Source organism: Odontesthes bonariensis, chromosome 21 (assembly GCF_027942865.1).
Source record: "Odontesthes bonariensis isolate fOdoBon6 chromosome 21, fOdoBon6.hap1, whole genome shotgun sequence".
NCBI lineage: Eukaryota > Metazoa > Chordata > Actinopteri > Atheriniformes > Atherinopsidae > Odontesthes > Odontesthes bonariensis.
The window spans coordinates 25,417,504-25,439,936 of record NC_134526.1 but is presented as its reverse complement, the minus strand read 5'-3'; positions in this window follow the sequence as shown (position 1 = coordinate 25,439,936).

Here is a 22,433-nt window from a genome sequence, read left to right as displayed (position 1 = left end):
AATAATTCATTTCCTATCGACTGAATGCACAGTTTCCAGAAAATGTGAACATCTGTAAGATACAGGAACTCTTTTGCTGAGTAAAAGGAAAAACAAGAGGAAAGCATCCACTTGAAGACGATCACGCAATGTGAGCATGGTCAAAAAGAAAAAATGATTTGTGTTAGATTTCAAACCAAACCTCGTTGTAATTTTACATGTTTACCTCTGCAGACGTGTTAATTATACAGTAATGAGCCAGTTCTTCTTTATGTATTCCTGTGTATGTACAGGAATGATGTTTTATTAGCCTCACCCTCTCACCTACCAAAATGTTTGTGCTGGTAGCCTGACATGCTAACGGCCAAAAACTAATTTAAATGTCAAGGTGCTGCTCAAACTGGTTGTTTTTGTTACACAGAATTGTGTCCAAACCTCTCATAAAAGGTCTCATTCACGATGTGCCAGCCAGAGTGTAATAGCCTATCCTCCCGGTGGCCTCTTCAATTGAGACCAGATGCTGCAGATTCTTCCCCCTGCAGCACATCAAGCCCAACACAGCCCTCTGTCTGTCGCGACTGCACGTTGAAGCGAAGAGGCTGCCATTTGTTGCTGGAAGAGAGCTGCTGGCTCTGCTGCCTCTTCTTGGGTGCATGGTCATTCAACCAGTACTATTTTACACAGCATGTTAGCCCGATACATGTTGCATTAAAGAGAACGATCACTCAGTTTAAGGGGAGAGAAGAAAAAAAAAAAACTCAGTCCCTTGCAACCTTGCTTCTTCTCTCGTAAAAATGTTTGGTCAGGTTTAGCAAATTTGAGGTCAGTTGATACCGTACTATTTTATTACATCGCCACTCCCGAAAACACCCACACTTTTGACCTAAAGCCTACCCGCTCAATGCAATTACACCCACCTCGTACCAGCTCTTCTTTTATAGTATTTTTCCCTCCGTGCTTTTAAAAACACTGTGTTGCATCAACCGTAGACCGGTTTGTAAAACGATTACTTGCGAAGGTCAAGAAATAACTTGAGCTATACAACCTACAAACCAACTAATATATGACAAACTGGACAAACAAATCAAAAATAGACAGCTGAAATAAACTACTACAGTTGTATTTGTGGGGTTAGTGTAAAGCTTCCTGTTGGCACTAGTACAGGCACATGACACGAGTCATAAAACGCACCGTCGTGGTACGCTGCTGGTGTGTTCTTGTCTCTACTTATTTACTTTCTTCTCATCAGCAAATGATAAGGGGTTAGGGCTTAAAAGTACATGGTCGACGGTAGATAGTCAGTCAAGTTGTTGAAAAAAGGTCCAAGCTTACGGCTTACGTACTACCACTACGCACGGCTTCTATTTTGCGTCTAGGGATGCATTACCATCTCACTATTTACTATCATGGGTTGTGACTCTACTATGTTTTAGGCAAGTGAAACATACTTTGGGCAAACATACTCACTTCTCACTATCTTAGGCTTTTTCTGTCATCTAGAGTTGGTGACAGCTGGGCCTGCTGAAACTCTAGATGACAGAAAAAGCCTAGTTTTGTACTTTACAATATAAAAAACCCAGGTGGAATCCAACAATCCAAAGCCAGCTTTAGAAAACAAAAAGAGGCATTTTCAATCATTTCTTGGCAGGTTCTGATTTGAAAGTTAAACAGATTTACTTCCGAGTTGCGAGGGAGAATTCTACAAAGATGTTAGCTGTCACACACAAGTAATCCACACTAATGCATGACTTTAAACCATTCTTAATAATACACTGCACTACCAATATGTTAATATGGTGATCATAAATAATTAAAAGCGGGCTTTTAAAAGTTTGGCTCACTGGGATGAGCCCCGGATTCTTGTCCAGCCTGTTGCCCTTTGCTGCATGTCTTCCTCTCTGTACCCTGTTTCCTGTCAAGCTACTTCCAAATAAAGGCCATTTAGAGCCAACAAAACCTTTAAAAAAAATTTTTATAGATCTTTAAATGCTTACGTAAACTGTAATGGACATTACACATGACATCGCAGAAGACATTTAATGGGTGAATTGTGGAGACCAGATCACTTCCAGATCAGGTCAAATAGCTGCAGTCCCCTGTAGTGCGAGGCCATTTTTGTGCTGTATCTGCCACAGTCTCTGCTAACACAAGTGAAACAATAACACCATTGAAAGATAGTATCGCCTCTTGTCCCTTTTACCTTCCTTGAAATGTCAAGCAGTTTGATTTGCAATCTTTTTCATGTCTGTATCATTTATTCTTTCACCTCCAGTCGTTTCCTCTTGGCTTCTAGAAGCACAGTAGAAAGGGTAGTACTTGTTTCCTTCAGCACCTCTGTCCACATGCTGTTGGGCTAACCTCTTATTCCCTTTTTTTTCAAAGGGCCAAGAGCTAAACTTATCTATCCACACCTAACAACACGGAGGCCCACACATGTATGCATGCCCGGAGAGCCCTCTTTAAAGAGAAGTTAATAAAAAATGCATTAGGGGAAGAGGATTAGAGGCTCTGCTGGTGCGTCAGCATCTATTGATCACAAAGCATTTGTGGAAGTAACCCAGAGCTCACTGACAACAAGCTCATGAGATACAAGGCTGTCAGCAGCTGAAGGGACTCCGTTTGTTATCCACACTATTTCAAGCATTTGAACCTTCCAGCATACATAATAAAATAAAATTAAAGAAAACAGAGAGGCACAGTATGTGAGTGTTCAAAACAAAACAAAAAACTCAAGACTTCAATAGAGGATGTGACACTGACATCATGCCAGCAATGATATGTAATTGGAAGTTAGAGTCTCTTTCACACGCCACGTTGTGAGGAACGCGAAGCTGCCTTTTGTATGCGGGGATCTTACACATGAGCATTTCTTTATGCATCGTTTGACAAACTTCAGCTGAGAGTAAGTGGCTGGGAAACAGGTGTGAGCTGAGAACCAGAAAGGAGGGATCAGAGGAAACTAAGAATAATGACCACGATAAACACACAGGACTGAAAGCGTAAAACAAGAACCTAGGACCAACACAATAAATGATTATAGAAAAACACTAAAATAAATCAAAAGGCAAAAACAATGGAACGTAAAACTCCAGATCCTGACAGATCGTACAATGTGAGCACAGAAACACTATCCTGAAGTTACAATTCAGTGTCTGTATATTCAGCCTGAGAGCAAGCGAGAATCCAGTCCAAACAAACTGACACATGGCGTCAACTTTGCCTTCTCTACGCCGTTGCTTTTCTAAAATGGTATTAAAATGTTGACATTAAAGACTGTTAAGCTCCTCTTCCTCTAAACATTAGTTTTCTGGACACCTTTGTATGTGTTCTGTTTGTGATACTGACCAAATGATGATTCACTTAATGATGATTAGGTTACCCTAAAGAAACCTCCATCTTTAGTTGAATAAATCTATTTATTCTGGGACCACTGCTACCTCTGGTGTGTCATAGTCCTTTAGGTTTAGCTAGCGGTGAGTTGACCTTTTCTTTAAAATTAACATTAGTATTGTTTTAAGGACATTGAACAGAGTGCCCAATGGAACCCTGTCTGTAGCAGCAGGATGGACCAGCGAAAACAGCCAAAATGGATAGAAATGAGCTATTGTTGTGAAAATGGTCTCCTCATTTCTTATTCTTGATAAACAATCTGGAACTGGGACTCAAGGTCTTAAATAGTGAACTGTTCCTTTAAGTTTTTCTTCTTCAAGTAAGGTCAGTGCTGAAAATGAGGCGTACATTACACCATTAAGAAAAAAATTAAACAAAAGAGGCTGCTACTGTTATTGCCATCATTATAAACAAAATTTAAAGAAAAAAATAGGAGAAAACTGAAGCTTATCTGGCATCTGAAGAGGGAGTCCAGTTTGAAACCCCTTTTGTAAACCTTACTAAAAAATAAATAAAATAACTCAGTACAGAAAATGCGGCCAACATCACCAAGAAAAAAAGCTGTTACGATTACTGTATTTCGAAAGCTATAGGAGGTACACACAACCGGTCATTATACAAAAGAAAAAAAAAAATTGGGAGGGAACTGCAGCTTATCTGGCATCTGAAGAGGAAGACCTTTTTTGTAAAACTACCTTAAAACCTAAAAAAGGGGAGTTTCTGTAAGATAGAATTTACACGTCTTTGGGCAGGCATAACATACATGGGGTCAAAACACTGTTGCATTTTTTTTCTCTCTCTCTCTCTCTCTCTTTTTTTTGTAACGAGTAACTAAACCGAACAATGAAAATGTATTGGAGTAAAAGTATGCAATTAAGTTCGGAAATATAGTGAAGTAAAAGTGAAAGTTGTCAAAAAATGTTAAACTCAAGGAAAGTACAAAGTATTCCAAAATATAATTAAGTACAGTAGTGAAGTATTTTTACTTCGTTACTATACAACACTGGTTAAGTTTGATAGCGACATGCTGGTCATTGTGAAATGAGTACATACTGAGTACTCTTAAACAAAATAAACACGGCGATGTGTTTCTATTTGTATCAAAGAACATTTTGTTCAAATTCTTGAGCCCCTTCTGTTGATTGCTTCGAATTGTAAGGTGTCAGACAGGCCGTGCTTTTCAAAATAAAGTCGTGTTACTTTCTAAATCCGAGGTTTTCAACTACTGTTGGAGCAGCTTAAAATTTAGCAGATTGCTCCTGATTTCCTACACATCATTGTGAAAACTAGCATTACACAGAAAGGAAAATAAATGTATACACTTCTCAGTATAGCTTGTTTTCCAGTGAGCGAAAATGATCATGTTACTTCCAGCTCTTTCAGCAGTCAGACTCTAGTTTGAAACCAAGCCACGTCTCTCTTTTTTTCACTTCCATGTTTACATTAATTAACTCTTTTCTTTAGTTCCTGTTTACATATGACAACTATTAAGTTAGGCTAAGGCTAACTTAGGCTAACTTAATAGCTTACGGCTAACTTAGGCTAAGGCTAACTTAATAGCCTTAGCCTAATTTAATTAACTCTTTTGTTTAGTTCCTATATTTACACATCACAACTATTAAGTTAGGCTAAGGCTGTAAAACTACCTGGTAAGGGTTTGGAAAAGATCGTGGTTTGGGCAAAACATTAATATAATGTGTATTTATGTGAAAAATACTTGTTTGCTATGGATCAAGCCTTACAAAGCCTTACTCGGATCACTTTTGGATTGGATAAGATCAATTCAAATCTGGGAAATGTGTTGATTCCTGCATGCACAGCTGTGTTTTGAGCTAAATGCTAACATCACAGTATGCTTAGCTATTTAACAGTTAACTAGGCTGCAGCTGATCTGAAAATGGCACTAGATGTAATGTAAAATGATAATCAAAGCTGTAAGATTATGCATTATCGACTCTTTGGGAATAATTAGATTCTAGTTTGCCCTCCAGATGTTTGTGAAATTGGCTCTCTCTGTTAAAAGAACATGTTAAGTGGATAATTTTCAGCTACAAACCTAATCAGAGAAACACTTTGTTTGATACTGTATTAGCTGCCTCCTGCCCTGAAGAGAATTGTCTATAATCTTCTTACGCTTTGACATTTGCAAGCACTCGCGCACAAGCTGGCTATCATTTGTGAATGAGCGCATTTACCTGTCACCCTTCAGATGAGATGCTTACTGCTGCAATCTGCTACATCATCTCTTACCACCCTGATCATTTATGGATCAAGCAAATCCTTTCCACTGAGACTTAATGTTTATCATGCAACTTAATACAAATATCAGAGAAGCAACTCACATATGAGCAACAATTTTCACGTCATAATTTCCTTTTTCTTTTTTGAAAACGGTGGGTTCTTTTCTGGGAAACTGTGAGAAAGAAGTCTGAAAAACTGTAGCGTGGAGGAGAAATAACACATCGAAACAAACCACTAAGTTGCCGTCCAACTGAAAGCATAAACATGACTTGAACTGACTTGACTTGAAGATACACTCCAGTGGAATCCTGCACAGTCAGAGGTTGTGGAAGGGAGCTTTCCATCCATCGTGGCCTTCACACACAGGAATCTAAACAACTGAAGCTTTTCCTACAGGAATAAGCCCAGCCAGAAGCTTGAAATATGGACTTGTTTTAGGTTTCAGTCATAAAAGTCTCCACTTTTTTTCCATCATGGCTTTTAAAAAGTGGGAGAGACACCCAGTTCTGGTTGTTGTCCAGCGATTTAATATAAGCTGAGCTTTAAACAGTGGTGCTTGAAAGTATTTAAGCTCTGGAGTCTTTTTGTATTTCTTTGGAAATATGACCTGAAGCATCACTAGACTTTCACAAAACTCCTGAAAGTAGACTCATCTATTCTAATTAGTATCAGGCGTGTTCCCTATGTGTAGCAATCACTGCAAATAAATGTTCCTGGAAACTGTTGACCAACCCTTCCCATTAGCTTAGAGGAATATTAGCCCATTCTGCCAGCCTGAGCTCTGAAAAGTTAGTTGGTTTCCTGAAATTAATTCCACACTTCAGGTTCTTCCGTAACATTTCTGTTGGATTAATCTCTGTTATTGTAATGCATTCACTTTATTTTTCTTAAACATTCTTTGGTTGAACAACTTAAGTGCATAGAATTCTTGTCTCGCTTCATGACCCACTTGACAATGTTTAATTTCACGGAGACAAATGCTGACTCTTTCCTTTAGATTTTGCTCACATAATGCAGAATGAATGTGGCCAAGACAAGCCCCCAAAGCATGACACTACCACCACCATGTCTCGCAGATAGGATAATGTGCGAATGTTGCAGACATTTGCGTTCTCACACGACACTGCTCTGGAGCATTTCAGGAACGCACTGTGTGTGAAAGCAGTACAGGTTACAGCAGACACACCACAACGTTCCGCTTGTTAAGCACTGCCTTTCTTCTCTCGGCCGTGGCGCGCAGCTCCATTGTTTTTCAGTGTTCTACTGAAAAAAGTGGACGATAACATTGCTCATTGTGTGAGAAGCCTTGAGTCACTTGGAAGTTGTCCTGGGTTCCTTTATGTCGTCGTGGAATATTACAAGCTTTTGCTCGAGGAGTGATCTTTGTTGGTCCGTCACTCCTGGGGATTGGTAACAATGATCTAGTTGTTTTTTTCCATCATTTGTGCACAGTCAGCCTTGCCTCCTGTGAGTTGGTGGAGTACAAACTCTTTCAAAAGTTATGCAACATATTCCAGCTTGATGCGCATCAACAACTCTTTTTCTGAGGCCCTTTATTCTTACCACAATACACTTTTTGAAAACATGTGGTCTTAGATTCCCACTTTGATAGATTTCATGTTATTAAAATAAGACAGGTTCACATCTGGATGTCATCCGACTGACTGTAAACAACCTGATTGATTTCATCTTCAAATCAACTGCTCATCCCAGAGGTGCACAATCTTTTGCTGTCCACAGCTATGTCATATTGGATCATTTTCCTCAGTGAAAATATTATTTTTATAGGGTTTCATTCGTAAAATCTACCTTCATGTTGGCTTGATGTCAGATTTCTTGTTTTTTTTTTGGTCTTACTATAATTCATCACTGACAACGAGAATATTCTTTAAGCTGTGTAACCTCGATTTGGGGAAGCAGGGGAAGTGTAAAGCAGAGCTACACAACGATCACCAACAATAGTCATTATGCTAGAACAATAAACACTTCAGACACACTCTGAAGGCAATACTGTCTCAGTGTTCCCAGCTCATATCACGACTTTCTTGTTTTGTTTGCAGCACAATAACTCAGCATTAATAATAGGACCTCTCGATATGTACGGAGATAAACAAGGGCGGGTCTCAGCATCGCTCAACACCTCTTTTCTTTGGGCACTGTGGAGCTCAAGATGGATTCTCCAAAGCCTTGAGCCAAAGATTACGGCGAGATTCAACTTGTCTCGAGAGAATAAAGCAAAATGTGCACGATATATAAATGAACAACCTTAAATAAGAGAAAGAGCAAATTATATAACCAGCAAAATTCTTTTCAGTTGAGTAATTGCAGTGACAATAAAGCAACATCAGCATTCCTTTAGAGTCATTCTTCAGGCCACGGGATGAAAGTGAGCTAACTGCCCTCCAGCTGTTCAGTGCAGCCCATGCACTGGGGGTTTTCCCTGAAAATGACCTGCGTGGCTGGAAACGGGGGTGGATGAGGGTGATAAGACTTGAGATAAACAATGAAACCGCAGGCTGCAAAACCAAAGCAGTTGGCTTAAAGATCCCATGTTAGGCTTCAAACAAAGCAGATAGTAAAAACAGCCTCCTGATGCTTGAACTCTGAGAGGCTCCATCCAGCAAATTTGGTTGCTCTCCGAAAAATCCAACAAACGGCAATTTAACAGATTAACTGCTGTTAGCATGATACAGCTATGACTGCAACTGAGCTGCATGTGGTGACAATGCACTGTGGCTAATCTATATTTCTGTTCTTCCCAGGGGCGATTATAGGATCTGGTCTTTAGGGGGGCCCAGCCCCCAGTGCTCACAGAGGCACATTATTTCTCACTAATTGAGGCGAACTAGTACATTTATAAATTTTGGAGCCGTATTAGTTTTGCTTTGAGTAGTGTTTTCCCCTACAACATTAAATTTTGACCTCTTCGTTTCAAAAGACTGTGGCTTGACAGGGATAACAGAGAGCCTGAGACAAATATTGAAGATAACTCAACATTTATTTTGGGAGTAAAGAGTTAAAACAAAAACAAATGCTAGAAAATAAATAAAATGGTCACTAAAATAAGGGCTGGTGTGGTGGTTAGCACTATCGCCTCACAGCAAAAAGGTTCCAGGTTCAACTCCTGGCTGGGGTCTTTCTGTGTGGAGTTTGCATGTTCTCCCTGGTATGCGTGGGTTCTCTCCAGGTACTCCGGCTTCCTCCCACTGTCCAAAAACATGCATGTTATGTTAATTGGTGTCTCTAAACTTGTCCTTAGGAGTGGTTGTTTGTCTCTGTGTGGCCCTGTGATGGACTGGCAGCCTGTCCAGGGTGTACCCTGCCTCTCGCCCATTGACCGCTGGGATAGGCTCCAGCCCCCCCGCGACCCGACCGACGGATTCAGCGGTACAGAAAATGGATGGATGGACTAAAATAATGCATCCTTGAGCAAAAAAAAAAGTGTTTTTGCATAATATAGTATTTTAAAAATGTGCTGAGCCAGGGGGTGCCGAGCTATCTCACAGTGGTGCCTTGGCACCACTAAAAATACCCTAGCCTCGCCCCTGGTTCTTCCCATGCATGCTTGGGTTCTCTCCAGGTACTCTGGCCTCCTCCCATAGTCCAAAAACATGCATGTCAGGTTGATTGGTGATTCCAAAAGATTGTGACATGTCAGGGGTGTACTATGCCTTCCCCCTGATGGCAGCGAGGAGAAGCTCCAGGCCCCCTGCTACCCTGAGCGGGATGAAGGGGGATATGAAAAGCAAATGAATGAAAGAAGGGTACGAGGCAAGATTTTGGAACTTGAAGTTTCTGTTTGTCCTCGGAACAGTTTGAACAATCAAATCCGTGCATGCTCTGACAGCATTACATAAACATTAAGAGGGGATATTAACAACCTGTTGACTGTTAGTTTGGACACTTATTAGGATCATGGCTTTTCTGAGGTAATTTGTTGACATGACATTTTTTTGTTAGTGTGAGTCTGACCACAGTGTGAGAGGCGAGCTAGCAATAGAAAGATGTGACCACCGAAGCCAAAAAATGACTATTTGTAGATCGACTGTGTTTATTGCAAAGCCCTGACTTCTGCCATGATAATATTCAGTCTCACTCTTGAATTTACAATGTGTCTGGATGCTGTCTTTTTTCCTTTTGTGGTCAAGTTGCAGCCCCCACTCAGTTAATCCACAAGGACAGCTGTGAAGCTTCACTGAAGTCTGTGTCTCCTGCACATAAAAACTGTCATGAAGTGAAAGGCAAATATCCGCAGGCTGCTATAGTCTGAATCAGCCCTAACGTCACATATTTCCTGTTCTTCCTTTTTTGGAGTGTCATCATAACATAACAGTCTGGGCGAGATTTGGATCAGCGTAACGACAAGCCCTGAAAGACCTCAAAATACCCAACTGCAGCTCTGCAAATAGTGTGTGTGACCTGTCAGTCCGTGGCTGAATGATCCCCAACCTTTACTCCACATAGTGTGTGTATACATGAACACCACACTGCATGCAACTTTTAGAGGGAGCTTTGGAAAAATAAACATGGTGATGAGGGGCTGTCAACTGAACTAACAATGTGTTCACTGGCATAATAGCAGCCTCACCAGCATCAGCTCTACCTCTAAGATTCTGTCACGGCTCAGACAGACGACCAGAAGACCACAATTGTGTCACACAAGAAGGTTTATTAAACTTCAGGGGAAAGGGAAGTTGGGCAGATGAAAAGGCAGAAGTGCAGTTCAAGGAGAATCCAAAATCGTAGTGCAAAGGCAGAAGGCTGGTCAGAATTACCGGGGCAGAAGAGTAGTCAGCAGTTGTCAAGGCAGAAGGCAGGTCTGGTTTTCCAGGGCAGAAGAGTTGTCAGGAATCAGGCGGGTCCGAGATGACAGAACAGGAGCCAACGAGAGTCACAAGCAAACTGGTTCCGGGTGTGAGCTTTGCAGACGATCTGACAACATGTGGCTGAAAAACAGGGCTTTAAATACAGAGCATGATGAGCTGGAGATGACGTGCAGCTGGCAGGTTAATGAGTGGAGCAGAGCAGAGACAGGTGGAGGTAATCAACAGAGCAGGGAGCAGAGTGACAGATAATTGAAACCAATCAGTGGTTGTTACCAGGCAGATAGAGAGAGCCCATGACGTGACAGATTCAGGAATATCCCAAGACATTATTGAATAGATTGCTATATAATCAATGTTTGACATTCACAGGAAGAATTCCACTGACTCTGGGAATTGACTTTGTGCCATTATGATTTGACCACATTAAACACACACACATGCTCAGTCGCACGCTGGCTGCAAACGCTCAGAAATATTTTCTCACCCACAGAACTGGAGATCTTATCAAGTGCCTGGGTGAAAAATCATGCAGAAGACTGTCGTGAATGTTACGGACATTTGCTTTTTTCACACGCCACTGGTCTTGAACATCTCTGGAACATTTCAGCCTCCTGAACATTTGTGCCATTGGCAACATAAAGACAGGACTAAACTCTTGTTGTCTATTGAGAATAAACAACTATGTTGAGAATAAGCGTGTGAACGTTGCCCGGTTACTCAACATAACAGTGTGTAGACACCCGCTTATTCTCCGTAAAATGTCCAAACATTACACCATCAGTTGCCAATAAGAGCTACGGTCCCGTCCACTTTACTCTTACTGTTCTATCTGCAGTCTCTGTCTGCCTGTGTGGTCTGAGAGCTGCATAGAGTGGCGCTGGAGTCCAAAATATATTCATCTGGGTGAAACACATAATGCTGCATTCCCAATATTCCCTCTGTGTCCTTGTCAGGGCTCCAAACTCATCCATTTTATATGCCAGTGATTTTACGTTCCCTTTATCATCAAGGGAAGAAATGTTTGAAATTTCCTCCTTGTTCCTTTATGTCCTGCTCCTGTCCTACATCTTCTAGATTTCTTTGAGATTTCCAGTTTTGGGGTCTGATTCCAGGCATTAGTTGGGTTTTGGCTTTGGGTCTAGGCAACTTTCCCGCTGCCTGGTTACCCAACATAAGAGGTGTTAAAAAGTGCAAAAAAGCACCAGTAGAAATCAGCAGCAAAACAAGCAGAGGGTGTTTTGAAAAAGTTCTTATTAAAAAAAAGGGGGAAAGAAAATTGAATATCGAATATTGATATTGTTTGAATATCTGAGGAAGACTCAAAGAAAATGTAAATGTACGACCAGAGCTACTGCTCATATTAGCACTTGGCTCAAAGCGACATTTTGCAGCACAGTCTCACAAAGACATAACATAGATATAGACTTCCAGTAGTACTTACTTCTGAAACTCAGATTTATCAGACTAAATTTATCAATGAAATACACATGGCTTCTAAATGAAAAAAGCCGCTACTGCATTTTTTTTGTGTTTTTTCGCAGTAGAGATATAACTGGCAACCGGTGTCGTTCATGAACATTTTAACATGAGTGTGTACATGAGTGGAATTCATATTTTTCCATGAATTTTGAACTGAACAAGTTCAGTTTTTAACTGAGTGACTGTGAAATGAGCTCATAACTCACTTCTCACAACTTTTCATGATGCATTGTGTCTGAATGCACTCTGCAGGCGCATGTTTCAGCAGGAGCCACATACCTTGCAATGATTTCTGCACCTTTCGCAGGCATAATACTGTATATAGGGGAGGATTGGGTAAGGATGAGCCAGAGGACAAAATGACCCACCCTTCGTATCTTGGCAAACATGCACTTTTGCTATCACGTGACCATTCATTTTGGAAGCACCCACTGTTTCTGCTAGACTTTAAAAAGAGGAAGCATGTGGGAGTGATAAGCAGCCATTTTCTTTATAAATTGCTTTTGTCTCGTCAAAGTAAAATATTGACATATCAGATGTAATGGCTGCTACAAGAAAGCCAGTTTAGGCCAGGTCTGACAAAATTTATGTAGTAAGTTGGTGATTTGTCCATGTAAAAAGAAAAAGAATGCAAATCATTCAGCTAATAATTTTCCAAAATTGCTGAGTTGTTAGTTTTTTTTTTTTTAAATACTTTCTTTGGGATAAAGGGAGATAAATACTGTGGGGTAAACTGAGCCAGGACTGAGGTTGAAGGAGCTGCAAGGGGGAAGCAACAATTCATATCCTCCTGCCGTCTTGGAGGAGGAGAATGATGAACAGCCATTTGCCTTCATTTATTCATCCTACTTCCTATTAACTTTTTTGTTTTAATTTTAAATTTTTCAAACAAATATTTTCACGTCATTTGGTTGGCTTTACGGGTTTTGGTTTGCCTTATAACTGAATTAGGGGGAAATTACATTTAAAATCTCACTTTTAATTCAGATTTAATCAGCTGTTCGGTTTCAGATTTAATCAGACGTTCAGTTTACTCGCAGATGGTGCAACATACCCAGTGATTTGATGATAGTAAACATCCTGAAATTTGGTTGGATTCTGTATTATTTTCTCCCATATTGGGGACCACATAAGTATAAAAAAAAAGTGAAAAAAGAATGTGGCTTTGAAGCTGAATCTGAGGAATGTCACCGTCAACTCTGGACAGCAGAAAGCCAGAGGAAAGGACCTGTAAGTTAAATTTTTATTTTGTCTTTGATGCAAACAACTTTGCTTTCATCAACTTTCTCTCAGTCTGTTTCTGTTACAAAGCATGATCTTATCTGCTGTCTTGTTCCCACACTATATTTTGTCCCACAGGGTCAGATCTGTTCACTTAGTTTCTTTTCGTATTTCAGCGCGTCGTTGCTGGTTGTTTTTGAAAATGATCCAAAAAGTAGCAATGTAAACTAAAACCAGGGTCCTTCCTTTTATCACAGTTTGATTTGGAATACTCTGATAGTTAGTATTGACACTGATAACTGCAGAGATGTGCATATATACCCATGTTTCAGTACTTCATAGCACTTCACAGTATTGTGTCCCCGACCAGGAGGATAGCTCAGAGGTCATGAAAAGTGAGAAATGTATGTGAAACTCTTTATTTTGAACTACGAACTAAACTTTATGTGGACTGTGAACAAGCACAGCACTGCTGGCAACACAGTTGACTTGATATTTATTTGAGGTTTCAAAGTGTCTTTCTCATTGACGAGTTTAATGAATGATTTATGGTATGGCCCAAAAAGCAAATTCTGCTGTCAGCATGTGAATAATTGTTTTAGGATCAAATTAAATTTGTTGTTGTTGTATATGTATATATTACAGTAAGCACACATTTGACCGACCTTTCAGCAATACTTCCCGGTATATAGCAAAGTCAAAGAACAGGAAATGGCTATGAAAGAGCTCTGTGGTATTTTGCCATTTAAAAAAAAAAAAACTAAATGTAAACAACCCCAAAATATACTTCGACATCTGTAGCATCTCTTCTGACACAGCTGTTGTTCTTATTCTTTTCCTTCCTCTGGGTTTAGAATCGAACAGCCCCGTTCAAAGTCACATTCGCGATGCACACTGCGTCTCTCACTGAGACGTCGAAAAACATCCATTCCGGGGTCATTAGTTTACATAATCTGTTATTCCCGGCAGTTCACACAATCTTGCCTCTGTTCAGCCCTTCTGCTCTGGGAGGAGACACCCCAGGTCGGCAGCGGCAAGAGGACTAAACACTGTGCATGCTTAAAAAAAAGTTTAATTAAAAAAAAACAAGCATTTTGCTCTACCTTCTGCCATACTGCTTTTGAAAACAGACAAAGTATTTTTAAATCTCTTTTCATCTCAAGACATCCTGTCTCCAAAATCTATGTCAGAGCTACCCAAATTAAAATCAAACATCCTTTTGCTTAAGGAAGCGCTGGTTTGATCCTCCCTTCCTGCCTACAGGTTAGTGAGGTCAATATGTGGCAACAAAAAAAAAACGAGCTCCTAAAGAGGCTGAACTGTCAGTTTTTGGAGGCCGAGGGGAGCCACGGTACGGGAAGGGGAGTTAAGAGTGTCGGGGAGCATGACTCACCACTCTCACTGACAAAACACACAAACATTTGGAAGCTGGAATCCCATCTAAATAAGGTTAGATCAAACAGTATTAAATCAGGCAGACATGATGTCAACATCCCGATAAGATCTTGATGAAGATGATGAAGATGAAAAGTGTTTTTTTTACGCCTGGATGTCTTTGGGAAAGTTGGCTCGAAAAGAACACGATCACACACACACCAACAGAAGTAATTCCAACACAATGAGTAAACAGTCAGTCACACTCAATAATGACCTGCATCAAGGCTTTTAATGAACCCAATCATGTGGTGCCGAGACGGACGTGATTACATCATTAGAAAATTAAACAGGCACTTCTGGCAGTGTCAGAGAAGCAGGATCCATTAATTCCGTCTGTGTACAGTTCTTGTCTCGATCCATGTTTAAAAAAGCTGGATGTCGTGCCAGCATCCAGAAACGCTCCGACAGTCTCCAGCACCTGCGCTTTCACGAAGAGCAGAACATTCTGAATAATTGTGCCAATTGACCACATGTATTCCCCCTATAAAAACAAATATTGGCCACAGATGACCTGAAAACCCTTAAGCCATAAAGAATTCTGCTTGTAATAAATGTGCATCATAAGAAATGGAGCCCATGAGTGAATAGAGAAGTATGTGGAAGGGAAAACTATTACATACCCTATTTACAGAAGAAGATCGGAAGTTTTTCGAAAACGCAATCTGAATCTGTAATTTCATTGGAACCTTTTTTTCACAGAGACAAGCATGAGTAAATGTTTTCAGTGTCCTAACGAACCAAAATTGTATTTAGAAAATGTAATCAAATCTAGAACTTGATGCCAGTGGCACACTAAAAAAAAGTGAATAAAAAAGGCAAAGAAATAAAGAAAAACTGAATAACTTCTGTAGGAAACCGTCACCAGTTAATCAACTAACCGCAGGTTAATTGGTGGCAGGTGAGGGTGTCAGGATTGGGTATAAAAGGAGCATCCACCACAGGGTGAATCACTCAAAGCGAGGATGAGTCGTGGCTCACTGCTTTCTGCTTACAAACTGCATTAGAGGATTGTTCATCAATTGAAAAGGAATTATTTGTCAATGCAACATTGCACAGAACTTGGATATTTTAACATCAACATTATATGATGCTATGAAAAGATTCAGAGAGTCTGACGAATCTCAGTGCATAAAGGCCCAGACTGGAAATCACATTGGATACGTGGGACCTTAAAGCCCTCAGGGAGCATTGCATGCGAAACCATCTCGACACCATGATTGATATAACCACATGGGCTCTGGAGTTCCTTTCAAAACCATTATCGCGCAATCTACCGCTGCATCCAGAAACTTAAACTTCACCGAACAAGTAGGAGACCATTTATCAATGCTGTGCAGAAATGCAGCCGAGTTGTCGACACAAGCTTGTCCCAGATGGACAGGAAGACGATGGACTTTCTATTTGCGGAAGATGAGAAAGACCATCTGGGCCGTTCTGAGAAAAAAGGTGCAAAAGTCAGTATCTGTGATGACATGGCACTGCTTCAGTGATCATGAAACAGCTCACTTGTATATGAGTGAACTGAACTTACAATGATACATATATACATGTTAGTTTAACCAAAATTGTAACCCACATATGTTTTGGTTTCCTTTTTCACACAGCTAAAGAAATCATAACTTATTACCAAATTAAATTAAGACTAAATATTAACTTGCGGTGGCTTAAAGCATTTCCAGACTGTTGCTCTGCTCTAATAAAATCTATTTTATACCCCAGCCGAGGTTTGCGCAGTGAATTGGGCTACACTTACACCAGCCGCGGCTATTCAGAGACAACACGGGAAGCCGGACAGCCTCTCCCATTCTCTGGCGAAATTGCTACATCTTCAATGTTAAATTGACGATAAAACAGTTATTCACAAAACACAAGATATGCCCAATACTGCATTTACTTTCATAACTACAACATGTTGTCCTGTAGCTTAATGAAGTGATTTGTTATGAAATCGCCGCCGTTCACTGAGGAAATCATGTTATGAAGCCGCCACTAACAGCCAGGCTTCCGAGCCGAGGGCTGCCCGGCTTCGAGGAGGGGGCGGGAGAGTCAAGTTTTTTTCTACAATTCTAGGTCATCATTGGCTAAATCGACAAAAACTCATCACTTCCGAGGCTGCCCGGCGTCTCTGGGGGTAGATTAGACGTGGGCGTGTCAAAATGAGGGGCTGTGTCGTGATGATTGTGTTTGTCCATCATGAGAGAGAAAAAATGCTCCAAAGATTCTGATCCAGCCACAGATCCAGCCATTTACAGGCCTTAGATTCGATCATACTTGATTTTGGCCTTGCTGTGTGAATTTTTAAAGTCTATACCTTCTTTCTGTGTATTTGCTGGGCATACTTGTCATACTAGACACAGCTATGTTATAACTAATTCTTTTTAACTTTGCTATCTTCTGCTTTGGGATGGCACGAGCCACTACAACCCTGAACGCGTAATATGGGCTTCCCCTGTTTTAAAAGTCAGCAGCCGCCACTGACTTACACATACCACAATCTCCCACAGAGCAAGTTAGAAGCAGCAGAAGGTCTTCTCACACAGTCCACACTATACAGATATAAAATCTGATTGTTATTAATTTCCATTCATAACCCTGTTTATCTACTTTAGTGTGGCTTAATTTTTTGCTGTCGTGTTGATATGTTGAGTAATCATGTTTATATGTAAATGACGCTATAATTGCATCAGTTCCTCAGTTATTAGAGGCCAATCCAAACATGGTTAGAGCAGCAGTAGCACGATTATTCACACAGTTTTTTTTTCAGCATAATATCTTTCATCATTCACTCTATTTATCGGAAAATCAATGACTCTTCCTTGCTACCTTCTGGTGGCTTTCATTGCATTTTGCTTTTCATCCCTGGAGTGGCTGTGTGAGCACTCATCATCCTTAATGCATCCCCAGACTTCAGAGAGCATCCAAACAGATCAATACTGGCTGGAAGGGATGAAAGCATATTTTTTTAGCCTCAGGCCTTTAAATAATACGGAAATATCTCCCACTCATTTCAACCAACCAATTTGAAAGGAGATGGTCTCTCATTTGTCACGGTAAAAATGGCCCAGCCTCAGGCTTATAAGATCTTGTGATGCTTTTGAGTATTTTGGTAGAAAACAACCCATCGGTTGGTTTGAAGAATAATGAGTTTCATCCTTCCAGAGAATGTCTCTAATTCCAGGAGCGAAGGATGAGCATCACCCATCACTGGATGACATTGGTATGGTGCCTTATTTTGGTCATCTCTTTGTATGGATATTACCAAACCCTTTTGTCAAAAGCACTTTATACAGTATATTATCAAGCCTGTGGGTCCCAGACAAAAAAAAATGAAGTATTAGACAGAAATAGACACACTCTGCTACCTCTGTCAGGCTGAGTTTGTGCAGCAGTAAAGGCTTTAAAAGCAAATACCTCCACTAATAGCGTCCATTAGTACAATCAACAGGGTTTTGGGTTTTTTTTATGCCGAAGAACTATCAAATGCACAATCCCAATGTATGCACCATATCAATCTTTTTTACTTCATTTTATTTTTATATTGACGTATCATATAGTAAATATCATGTTCACAAGTTCAATAGACTAAAACAATAGATGAGTATAAACAATTTAGGCTGTAGTTGTACAGTTAAACCTGAGCTTGTCAAAGAGGTTACAGAGGACGATATTGATCCTCAGAAAATTACCAGCCACATAAAACAGAGCTGTGATTCATGTCATGTAACCAGATGATGATCCCAGCCTCATTTCCATCTGAGCTGAAGACGTCATTACGAGAAAGTCCAGCATCCCTCTATCATCCGTCATCGAGGGAAGCAAAAGGGGCCATTAAAAACACTGATGAGATGCTAAAGTGTTTCCTCATAATCCTGCTCTGGGGATCACAGACTCTTTATAGGTCAATAAGCATTTACCTCTCCAGATGGCGGCTATTACGTCAGCAACCTGGTGCAGGCCTACTGATTGGAACTTAATGGCAACGATTTTTCCATTTAGAATAGAAATAGAAAATAGAAAAATACTTTATTCATCCCCCAATGGGGGAAATTCAAATTAGTCAGGGTAGCTCAAAAAAATTATTAATATTTACAACGATTGTATATTAGCAACAATAATAATACTAATTCTAATAAAAATACTACTACTACTACTACTAATGATAATAATAATAATAAATGACTAAATAAATAAATAAATTTAAAAAAAATCAATCAATCAATTTGAGAAGAACTCAGCAGTCACTGTTAAAAAGCCTTATGGCTGTGGGAAAAAAGAACCTTCTGGACCTCTCAGTCCTGCAGCGCAGAGAGATGAGCCTCTCCGTTTAGCTGCTCCTCTGTCCTGCCAGGATGCCGTGGGGAGGATGTTTATTGTTGTCAAAAACAGAATACAATTTCCTCCTCGTCCGTTGCTCGATCACAGCACTGAGAGGGTCCAGCCTTCTGCCTACAACAGAACTGACCTTTTTCACCAGTTTGTCCAGGCGCCTACAGTTTTTTATAGAACAGTGCACTCTCAATGATAGTGTGATAAAACATGCACATCATATCACTGCAGACAATGAAGGACCTGAGCCGTCTCAGGAAAAAGAGATGGCTCTGGCCCCTCCTGTACACTGCTTCTATGTCGGCAGACTGCTTCAGTTTATTATCCAGCACCACCCACAGGTATTTGCAGGTCTGAACAGTCTCTATCTCCCCTCCATCAATGCAGACTGACTGGTATGGAGTTTTAGATCTCCTGAAGTCCACCACCAGCTCTTTGGTCTTGGTGGTATTCAGGAGCAGACAGTTCTTTTTGGTCCGGTCAGTAAAGGCCTCCACAAGGTCCCTGTACTCCTTCTCCTGTCCACTGCGCACACATGCCACAACAGCCGTATCATCAGAATACTTCTGTATGTGGCAGGACTCTGAGTTGTACCTGAAGTCCGATGTGTACAGAGTGAAAAGAAAAGGAGCCAAAACAGTACCCTGTGGAGCCCCAGTACTGGATTCCAGTGTTCCAGAAACACATTTCCCCATCCTGACATACTGTGGTCTGGCAGACAAATAGTCTATAATCCATGATGTCAGGGAGGGGGCCACATCCACACCTAGAAGCTTGTCTTTCAGTATGGGAGGTCGTATGGTGTTGAAGGCATCTCACATATGAATCAGGCACATCCAGATAAGCATATGCCCGATGCAGCATGTACAGAATCGCGTCTTCCACTCCTATGTGTTTCTGGTAGGCAAACAGGAGGGGATCAAGAGCCTCAGCAACCTACAATCTCATGCGACGAACAAGGAGTCTCTCCAAGGTCTTCATGATATGAGATATCAAAGCCACCGGTCTGTAGTCATTCAGCTCAGAGGTTGTAGCGGAGGGATGGCAACAGGAGTGATGTTGCTATCAATCATAGAGATGGGAGTGGGGGTACAGCATGGCTAATCAAAACGGCTATAGGTGACAAGGTTGGCCACTACGTCTCAAATTTAGGTTGTATATCTATCTAAATCACATTTACAACTTACGTTAGTGTCACTGAAATCCGAGTCGGACAATTGCGAACCGGTGCAAATTGCCAACGTCTCTTCCAAGGTAAACATCCGCGGTCTTTTCGGAGCTGTCATTTTCTTGATCTTGATTTTCTTGAATTGAGTGGCTGAGGTAATCGAGTGATAATGAACGAAGCTGGTAGCTACAAAGTAATACTTGGCACACTGCGAACCAATATCAAACATAACTACAGTAGATAGCACAATTAGCCGACAAGTGAAGCTGCGCCCAAACGCAGAACCTCCGCTCTCATATCAGTCTCAACTGCGGCCAAGAGACATCCCTCAAAAACATGACAATATCTCGAAATAATTGAATACAAACATATATATTTTAATACAACAATCTGTTCATTAAGCTGTTGTGAACTAGTGAAGTGTGTAGTTACAGTTCAGCAACATCATTTTCCCGTAGTAAGACGAGTAGTTTCATGCCGGCTGGCGGCGGCCGCTATGGGGTCGAGAGGGTTAATAGATTAATGTAGCCTATGTGAACCCACTTTGATGATTTATCTATTTCTTTCAAACATGCAAAAAAAAGAAACAATAGAAACAGTCTTAGACAACAGAAAAAGATAAACAAAAGGAATCATTAAAAAAAACTGAAAACAATATTTCCAAATATCCGAAAAGGAGTGGGAGGAAGTACAAACTTGTTTAATCCCTACCCGTCTCCATAAATTATTTAAATTATTCACTTTCCATCAATATAGTTAAAATACACAACATTCAAAACAATACGAAAAAAATCTGTCATTATAAATATGTAACAACAAATACCTGGTGACAGTCAGACATCTTCATTCTCTGTACCTCTTTTTAAACTGGTTTATGTTTGAACATTCCTTAAGTTCCATAGTTTCACTCCACACATAGACACACAGTAACAGAAACTCAGAGTCTTGTAATTAAATGTTCTCCCATAAATTAAAACCCCTTTGGCTTTCAGTGATTCATTTTTGAAGATTTCTTGGCTTTGCTTTAAATATTACTTATGCTGCCTGTAATTTGACTAATTAAGTTGACCTGCAAATACCTGGGAGTGGTGCTGGATAATAAACTGGAGCAGTCTGCCAACATAGAAGCAGTGTACAGGAGGGGCCAGAGCCGTCTCTTCTTCCTGAGACGGCTCAGGTCCTTCAATGTCTGCAGTGATATGATGTGCATGTTTTATCTCACTATCATTGAGAGTGCACTGTTCTATGCTGTTGTCTGCTGGGGGAGTTGCACTACAGACACAAACTGTAGGCGCCTGGACAAACTGGTGAAAAAGGTCAGTTCTGTTGTAGGCAGAAGGCTGGACCCTCTCAGTGCTGTGGTGGAGCAACGGACGAGGAGGAAATTGTATTCTGTTTTTGACAACAATAAACATCCTCTCCACGGCATCCTGGCGGGACAGAGGAGCAGCTAAACTGAGAGGCTCATCTCTCTGCGCTGCAGGACTGAGAGGTTCAGAAGGTCCTTTGTTCCCACAGCCATAAGGCTTTTTAACAGTGACTGCTGAGTTCTTCTCAAATTGATTGATTGATTTTTTTTAATTAATTAATTAATTTAGTCATTTAGTATTATTATTATTATTATTATTAGTTAGTAGTAGTATTTTTTATTAGAATTGATATTAATATTGTTGTTGTTAATATACAATCATTGTAAATATTCATAATTTTTTTAGCTACTTGACTAATTTGAATTTCCCCCATTGGGGGATGAATAAAGTATTTTTCTATTCTATTCTATTCCACAAGATCTTTCAATTTGAATAGTTTTGATTGTAAGAATAATGGGTTTGTATGATCCATGTATCCTGCCCCATGAATGATCCGTATTGCTTTCTTTTGCAGAATAATTAATGGACATATAGGTTGTTTTCTGCAACCATGGCCTTTGTCAAGTCATTCAAACCTAAAGAGAAAAAAATCCAGAGTCCCCACAAACTGATGCCTGCCGTCAGTCTGTGGACCCAAACACTCGGGACGAGCCGACGCTGGAAGATAAAGCAGACTCTGACGCTGACCAGGAACCTGCCTCCTCTTTGGTTCCATCTGTGAGCGGCTGTTCCAGAAAGTAAATATAATAATCATCCCAGAATAAAACTGCTAACCTTGACAAGGCCACAGGGCTGATTTTCATGGGTTTAGATAAACTACTAATAGAGATAGATAGATAAATAACTGAAGAAGACAGATGCTTAAGGAAGTCTGCAGTCCGGCTCCAACAGAGTTGATGTGGGATTTCAAGCATCGCTGATGATAAGAGATCTCATCTGCAAGATTCATCCATCCATTTTCTATACCCGCTGAATCCGACGGTCGGGTCGCAGCCT